We start from the raw sequence: 9,351 nt of genomic DNA on the forward strand, positions 1-9,351 counted from the left end.
AAAATGGAACATGTTATAGTATCAGCCCAAGTTTCTAGGCATCCTTCATAGTGATTTTTGGATTCATTGATTCAGTTAGAACATATTTATTGAGCAGTTAATCTGTGTCTAGCACCATTTTAGGTACTTATGATTCAACGACATGGAACAAATATTTGCTTCATATACACTAGAATATTGAAAAAGGAGTCAGGCAATATATGAAAAACAAATAACAAGTAAATAAATATTGGATATTATGAAGAAGTATGTGGTTTTGAAAAGGTATAAATAGCATAAATCCATTAGAATAAGAATTATTAAAAATACAAACTAACTGCTAACAAAGATGTTGGAGAAAAGAGAAACTCTAGTAACCTATTGTTGGTAATGTAAACTAGTACAAACATTGTGTTTAGATTCCTAGAAAAAGTAAAACTAAAATTACCATAGGATACAATAAGTCCCTTACTGAATATTTACACAAATAAACTTGTTTTAGTATGTTGAGGAGGCATTTTCGTATCCATGTTTATTGTGGGACTATTTGTGATAGCCAAGAAATGAAAATAATTTAAGTGTCCCTCAATGGATGAATAAGATAAAGAAAATGTGGCATATATACACCATGGAATACTGCTTATCTTAAAGAAGAAAAAACTCTTGTCATAAGGGATATTATGCTAACTGAAGTAAACCAGACATAGAAAAATATTTTATGTTCTCATGTGTATGTAAAATTTAAAAAGGTTTAGAAACAGAAAGTAAAATGATGGTTCCCAGGGAACAGTTAAATGTTGATCAACAAACCAAAATTTCACTTAGATAGTAGGAATAAGGTTAAGAGATCTATCATGTAACATAATGACCAGAAGTAATAGCTAATAGTCATGTGTTCTTGAAAAATTGCTAAGAGGGTACATTTTAAGTGTTCTTACCACAAAATGAATAACTGTGAAATAATGCATAATGTTAACTAAGTCCATTTAACTATTATAATATGTATGTATAACAAAAGAATATATTGTCGGGGCTGCAGAGATGGATTAGCGGTTAAGAGCACTGGCTGCTCTTGCAGAGGATTCAGGTTCAAGTCTCAGCATCCACATAGTGACTAACAACTGTCAGTAACTCCAGTTCCAGAGGATCTGATGCCCTCCTCTGGCCTTTGCAGGCATTGCATGACACGGGTACACTTACGTGCAGGCAATACACTCATACAATAAAATAAATATAATAAACTCATAATATAAAAATAAAAAATAAAATATTTTCAAAAGAATATGTTGTCTATGATTAATATATAACATTTTCATTTGCCAATTAAAAATTAAATCAGGGCCAGCATGGCAAGATGGTTCAGTGGGTAAGGCTTCCTACTGCCAAGTCTGACAGTCTGAGTTTGATCCTAAGAACCTACATGGTGGAAAGAGAATTGACTGTCCCAAGTAGTCCTCTGACCTCCACGTGTGCCACAGCACATGTGCTCCTACACACATCCATACACACACCCCATAAATAAAAATTAAAAATAAATGTAATAAAACATTTTAAAATTAAATACAATAAAGAGAAATTGCAGATGCACATGGGGACGGAGTGGGGTTGTTATTCTGCCTGTGTTTCAGGGTAATTCCCCACTCGTATAACACGCCGGGATTCAATACATCAAACTTCATTCCCTTCTCCTGCTGAATCTGATTCAGCAACAGAAGACAGAAGCCTTACCAAGGCATTAGTTCTCATGTTATTGAGTAATATGTAAGAAGCAAGATTTATGCTGGCAATGCCTTCAAAATTCCAAAAGGTCAAATTTCAAATATATAATGTATGAGAAATAAACCATGAAAATGCACCTTGTAGTGTACTGTGAAATTCTTCAAGAATCTAACTTTACAAGCTGCAGTGGACTGGAAATGAGGACAGTGATCTAACACAGCCAAAATTTTTTGCTGGTGACATAAGAATAGAGGAGCCAAGAACCACAACACCACTCCAGCTTTCTGGCTTCCTCCCAGGAGTCTAAACATTTGTTTCCTGAGAAATACCACTTGAATAATTTCTTGGCCTCTGGACAGGATACCACAGAGCTAAAATCACAGTGCTCTTGTTTTGGTTTGTAAGCTGGAGCCAGGACTTTTAATGTTTTAATTTGTATTTTTTTACACCGTGGTAATGCAGCTATATTTGAGACAATCTGAGCAATATTGCTTGATATTATTCCGAAAGATAAAAGTTCTTGGAGAAGAAGAATTTCTATAGATTCCATCAAAGTATTAAAAGGCAAGCTTAAGTGATTAGCAAGGAAAAACTCATGTCAAATCCTGACAGATCTTACCAGAGTCCAGAAGTAAAACATTTCAGTGGTATACACACAGACGAGTCACAGAATCCAAAAAAAAAGGAAAAAGAAAAAGAAAGAAAGAAAGAAAGAAAAAAAGTCTTTTAGAGGGGATTGTTGAAGAAATGCATTCATTGACCCAGAAAAAGACAAGCCTGACGTACAAGCTAGTAACTGCCTTAAAATGCACCAATGACTCAGATGCAGAAGACAGTCAATCAGGGTTCCTTTTACTCAGATGATGAAATCGACTTAAGAAGGGTCATGGAAGATTTGGATTAGACTTAAACGGGAATCTTTATTGTGAAACACTGGAAATGGTTCCTAGGGAAAGTTATGGAATCTTTTCTCTAAGGGGTGTTATAAATAGGAGAGAGTCTTATTTCCTGATGATCTGAGTGTAGCATCAAGACCTAGTGACCCTAAGGTTTCTTCTGTGGGACTGGATTTGTACACCAGCTCTTTGGGAATCATGCTGTCCTCATATAATGCTGCATTGCACTAGCATGATTTGTATTCCATCATCTCCTAGTCATGTGATGTACGTATTTTAAACATCTATCTTCTGTAAAAATTATAGCTTGTACTTTTCTCTTCTCATTTCCAAACCTAATATTCAAGTAATGTGAATAATATGCTTTGTGCTTCTTTTCTGTCTCAGTAATTACTATCTCATCAGTGATGATTAGTATTGCCCATTCTCTCTGGAAGAAGGGAATACAATATGAGCTATGAAAGTTCACACATGTTCTGTTACCCCAAATATTTTTGTAAATGTAATAGGTATTTGTTTGAATAATTTCCTTTCTGCAGATATCAGGAAGTTAACAGATTAAAAATTCTGTTCTTGTGAGTTGATCTGTTTTTAACCCACATTACTATCTTTACATAGGGCTTGTAGAGACAATTTGCAAGAATCACCTGGATCCTACAGTCATTTGGAAAGGTAGGTTTAATTTTCTTGAATTTATAATAAAATTATATAAGAAAGTAATTTTCAGGAGAATAATTAAAGTTGAATATGACATTCACGCTAATCTGTTTTAGTTAAATGTCAAGAAAACTAATGTCTTGAGGAAAGCAAACCTGTATTCAGGGACATGGTGATGTTAACACTGGGACCAAAACACTGGTCCTGTAATTCACAACATGCCCCACTGTGTCTTGCTCTCTCATTATTTGTCTAGGGAAGTAGCATAAATTAGTGTATGTCTGTTAAGGTTAAGGATCTATTGGTACAGAAAATTGTGACAGCCATATAGAAATGATATATGATTAACAAGAACATGCTTCTTTCAAGAAGGATATAGGAAGGGGATCATGTCAGAGACAGATTTACACAAGAAATATTTCTTGTGACTTGAAAAACAGCCTTTTCCATTTGGAATTCTAGAATGTGAGGGAGAGGGGAGTTGTTGATTTACCATGCATGGCAGTATAAACAACTGGTTGGAATAATGGGAAATTGCCTCAAATACCATAGACAAGAGTTAAGAAATTGAGTAAGGTCATTATTAACCCAAATAAAAAGACAATTATGATAGAGTCTACTAGATAGAGGGCAACATTTTCTGCATATGGGTTTATGGAGGTCTAACAAATTCTGATTAAAATCTAATTTAAAACAATGTTTGCAAGCATTGAGTTCTCTACGATGACCATAATAAGCAACACGTATGTCACTTAAACTTCACAGCCTGTCTGTGTCATTAAGTATTTGGGTAACATAGTGAAAATTATCAAGAAGTGTAGAAGTCTGAAAGTCTCACTGAAATGTAAGAGGCCAATATCACTGCTAAGTAAATGAGAACAAAGCAAATAAGTCATGCTGTTACTTACTTTGTCCTGGAGAAAAGCCATTTCCTTCTTGCTCTTGTGTTTTCCTTCTCTTTGAGGCATCTTATGTGTCTGCAGCAGATATTCAGTACAAGATCACAAAGATAAATAGAAATCTCATCTTGCAGTCCAGTTCAAGTAGGAGTGTAAACAGACAATTATGCTAGAGTCTACTAGACAGAGGGCAAAATTTTTTGCAAATGGGTCTATGGAGGTCTAAGCTATGGTTCTCAAAAAGGGGATGATGTCTAAGTGAGTGGCATTTTGAATGATATATAGGAAGATCATAATATCGTCTGCCTTAATTAAAAAAAAAATACCTAACTGGATTTCTTGTCAACATGCTTTCCTTCTTACACTTTGAAGGAGCTTCTAGTCCAAAGAAACTTCATAAGAAAAGTCATTGTAATGTTTATTAATGAGTTCAAATGATAGTGAAGTCTTTACAAATACCTTAACACATTCCATAAATAAAACTAACATGTGTTACCAATTGTAAAATGGGTAGGCTTTTCTCTATTACACTGTTGCCCTAATTTAGCATATCAAGCACTTATGAAGATGTAGAAATGATGACTGATTTTTTCTACACTGGCTTCCTTAAATGTCTTTGTTCTATTTTATGGAATTCTGTGATTATACAGTCCATTCTGGCATATGGATTTGATATCCCAGGGAAGAGCTCTGTTCATTATTAACTGATGTTTGGGGACTTAGAATTGTTTGTAGATGTCTATCCCGAGATACTCCCTGCTTTATTTCCTCCAGAGGAGTACTTCATGTTTCATCAGTGAAACTGAAGAATTTCTGTTAACTATTTATGGAACCTCGTCCCTTTACTTATGAAGACAATAGAAGAGGATTCAGTACAGTTAATTGTGGCAATGAGAACTTTGGGAATTTAACAATGCCTGCTTTCCTATCTCATTCTCATTTGGTATTTCATCATTACTTTATTCTCTCCTCTGAGAATTTTTATTTCATTGACATGTGAAGATGAATCCATGAATTCATAGATTTCTCCTTATGTATCACTAATACCAGTCTGTATCTCTATGTCTTGTACCATATTCAAGATAAGAATTAGTCATGATCTACAAGCATGCAAACTGAAAGACTAACATATACTTACTCCTCCACGTAGCCTTCTTGAATACTTTATGTAACTATCAATGTGACTTAATTCCTTATCTATATTTTTTATTTAAAATATTTTATTATTTTCTACTTTATGTGTATGGATGTATTGCCTGCATGTGTGTAAGTGTACCTGTGTCATGCAAAGCACAAGGAAGTCAGAAGAGGGTGCCAGAATCCCTGGAACTGGAGTTACAGACGATTTCTGGCTGACATGTGGGTTCTAGGAATTGAACCCGGGACCTTTGCAAGAGCAGTCAGTACTCTGAACCACTGGGCTATCTCTTCAGCCCCTATTTATTTGTATTTTATGTGTATGGATGTTTTGCCGAATATGTCTTGAATGCATCACGTGTATGCAATGCTCTCAGTGGCCAGACGAGGGCGATAGATGCCCCTGGAACAAGAGTTATGGATCACTGTTAGTCAACATCTGGGGGCTGGGGAACTGACCTCTACAGAAGCAGCCAGTGCTCATAACCACTGAGTCATCTTTTTAGCCCTGTCAATGTTTATTTTTGAGGCAGGGTCTCAATTTATCCCAGAATAGCCTCAAAATCTCTATGTCTTGGAGGATGATGAAATTGAACTTCTGATCCTCCTGTCTCCACCTCTCAAGCACTGGGATTACAGACCTATATCACCATACTTAGTTTATACAGTGCTTGGAATTGAGTCGAAAGTTTCATAGATGTTAGTTTTCAATCAGCTGAGCCACATCCCCATCACCGTCAACACATTTCATTAGAACAAATAATTCCTATGTTGGGACCCCAGTATAAAAGAGGAACACCAGTATTAGGACTCACCATCCCAGGAGCTGGCAAGGGATGAGCCCTGAACAATTAATGGACAGGGAAATTTTCTTTCATTCATCAGGCTACTCGCCTTCTAATAAAACATTTCCATCATATAATTCATAACTTGGCTTGCTAAATTCCAAAAACATGGTAGTTGCATTATATATTAATTTATATATTTCTTACTAAAATATTGTGAAGTGTGATTAATATTTTTTTGTTTTATTTTATTTTATGCCTTTTTTGAGGCAGTCTTTTTATATAGCATTCCAAGCTGGTCTGGAACTCCTTATGTGCCCAGCTAGGCCTCAAACTTCTCTTCCTCATGCCTCTGACTTTCAAAAGCTAGTATTACAGCCATGTACCACCATACACAATCGTATCCTAATTTTGAAAATGAGGAAACTGAGGCATAGCACACTTTACCAAAGCCATATTGTAAATGATGGGGCTGAAACTCCATCCCAGGCAACCTGACTCAAAAGTTAGTGTTTTTAGACATTATTCCATAGTACAAATCAGGTCTGATTAATGTCGTGTGCATGTCTGTATTTCCATCAGCACTCCATGTTCTCTTCTAAATTTGGGCCACATATGTGTGCTAGAAAGCAACTCAGAACCAAGGCAAATGGAATGCAGCTTTCTCGCAACATTCTCTCTCCTTTCTCTTTCCTTTTCTTCCTTTAGTGCTCTGAATGGAAGCCAGGGATTTGAGCATAATAAGCAGGCATTCTGTCACTGAGCAACATAACGAAGTCTTACCTGAATTTTAAAGATGAGACTACTGTTACACAATATATCTTTTCTTGTGTTATTTGTTTATAATCTATCCTTTTTATTGGAATACAGGCCCAATGAGTGCAGCAGTTTGTCCATCACTATATCCCAATTATCTAGCACAGAATTGAATAACTATTCATTAAATAAATCACTGGATGACTGAATGAACCACTAACAGTGACCAAGGGGGGCAGTAAGTCTTAGTCTGAATAAAGTACTAAAATATGTTTTATAAGATCACTGCCAAAATAGTTTGATGTGGGAAGGGGGCATGCCTGTAATCTCAGCAATTTGAGAGACTAGGGCAAGAGGATTCAGACTTCCAAGGTATTCTGGGCTATATAAAAACTTGTCTCAGAAAAGAAAGAAGAAAGTAAGAAAGAGAGAGAAAGAAAGAAAGAAAGAGAGAGGAAGAGAGAGAATGGCCCATCTAAAATAGTAATAAAATAGTGAACTAGATTACTGCAAATGATTACACATTGCAGCTGTTGGGTTTTCTGGCAATATTACCACTTCAAAGTCAGCACTCATATATGTGAATATGATCCATAAAATCTGTGATTTTCTTGCAAATTAATTGAAATAATTCATACACAATGCATTTAGAAACTTTTAGTAACTCATTCAAGCATTTTTTTTGGTCTTTTTGAAGCAGGGTCTCCCTGTAAGCCCCAGTTGTCCTGCAACTCACTATGTAGACCAGGCTGGCCTTGAACTCACAGCGATCCGCCTGCCTCTGCCCCCCAAGTGCTGGGACTACAGGCGTACGCCACCACACCTGGCTCATTCAAGCATTTTTAAAAGCCACATGCCACTAATAAAGTGACAATATGAGATTAATATTCACTTTTTTGGTCTTTATTTTTCTTTGAAATGATGGTGTACCCTAGCTGTTGGGAATTTTCTGCTGCTCGTTCAGTTTCCAGCTGGGACTTCCGTCCCAATTTTCTTAGGGCTCAATCCAAAGCCACACATATGTACACTTTGGTTTCCTGTTAATCGCTCATTTAAAATTTCAGTATGTGTTTGATCTCGTCTCTATGTTATCAAGGAGAAACCAGGAAAGATCATGATGTTATAGTAAAGTCCTCTTTCCTCTAAACTCTTCTTGCTAATAACCTTTATTTTATGACACAATTTAAATATTAAAAGGGGGCAAATAGAAAAGTTATTTTGTGATTTCCATGCTTTAAAAAATAGGTAAAAAAATTATATCTGATAATTCTGAAATGTAGCCCACTTTTAAAAAATGAGTTTATAGAGCAAAATGTCACGCATTGCATGAAATATTTTCAAATGAGTCAAGTCAATTGAATACTAGATGGCAATGTGATATGGTGCAAATGGATTTTTATCTGCATAAGGCATTATTTCTAATTTCATTAGATCTCTCCTTCCTGGACAGTAGTTTTCTTGTCATTTCTAAAAGCAGTTAGAGTAGCTTTTAGATTTGATTCATTTGTAAGTTTACTTTCATGCACGTTTGAATATTATTGCAATGGGGGCAAATTTAGAAATATGATTAATAAATTGGTTTGTAGATAATTTGATAGATTGCAATGGATCTTATGAAATATATTTCAAAGTTGTATTTTCCTTTATTGTCTGCCTGTGAATCATTTATATTGCTTAGCAGCTCCATTTGTGATTATTTCAGGGCCATTTTCTTTAGTTTTTATGTAACTTAGTTTTTATGTAACTGTGCCAAACATGGATTAGATTAAAAATTTTCCCTGTGCTCAGATTTCTAAAGTGAAAATATTCATTGATCAAGAAAGCAGCAAAAAAGGGCCAGGGATGGAGCTCAGTTAGCAAAGCACTTGCTTCATATGCACAAAGGCCTGGGTTTTGTGGTGGTGCATGTCTGTAATTAGGAAGCGGAGGCAGGAGAGAAGTTTAGTGTTGTCCTCAGCAACATAGTAAGTACAAGGCCAACCTAGGTTACATGATACCTTTCCCCAAATTAACAAGAATATTTGTGAACATGATAAAACGTGTGTTTACTTGGCAACACAAAATATACAGTTTAGGTTGACTTAATTATCTGTAACTAATTAATTAATGTATAAAACACAGATGAACTTTCCGTTGCCATCCTACACACTGCCAGGTTGTTCCTGGAAGATATTGTGGCAGACTGTGTTATAATAAAGAAAGTACCTTTTGATGGTAAGCAGTCCTGAGTTTCATTTGCTAAATGTGAGACCTAAGTGTTTAACTTCCCGTTGCTTCAATTTCTCTTCTGTAAATGGGAATGTTGAGATAGTATTGCTTCTCTTATCTGAGATGTAGCTTTTCATGGATTCAGTAACCCACCATCAACTACTGGTAAGAAACTAGGCAATTACAGCTCAGTACAATATATCGAGAGGGAAAAAACACATTTGTGTAACTGCTATTTCAGTATATGGTTAAATTATTCTGCTGATCACTAGTGTTATTACTCTCTCACTGTGCCTAAGATATCAATTGAATTTG

General features: G+C 35.6%; 1 protein-coding gene across 2 annotated transcripts in view; it reads left to right on the forward strand.

Annotated features, from left to right (window-relative positions):
- Positions 1-2,710: 2,710 nt before the first annotated feature.
- Positions 2,711-9,351, forward strand: part of Il13ra2 (interleukin 13 receptor subunit alpha 2) — a 65,156-nt gene continuing 58,515 nt past the window's right edge. Inside the window, exons 1-2 of one of the 2 annotated variants that reach the window (XM_029567597.1) lie at positions 2,711-2,861; positions 3,213-3,266. The gene's annotated coding sequence lies outside the window, so the exon portion shown is untranslated. Of the gene's footprint in view, positions 2,862-3,212; positions 3,267-9,351 lie in introns of those variants that run through there. The other variant, XM_029567595.1, reaches the window with a different exon arrangement.

This window comes from Nannospalax galili, unplaced genomic scaffold (assembly GCF_000622305.1).
Source record: "Nannospalax galili isolate Female #2095 unplaced genomic scaffold, S.galili_v1.0 scaffold641, whole genome shotgun sequence".
Classification (NCBI taxonomy): domain Eukaryota; kingdom Metazoa; phylum Chordata; class Mammalia; order Rodentia; family Spalacidae; genus Nannospalax; species Nannospalax galili.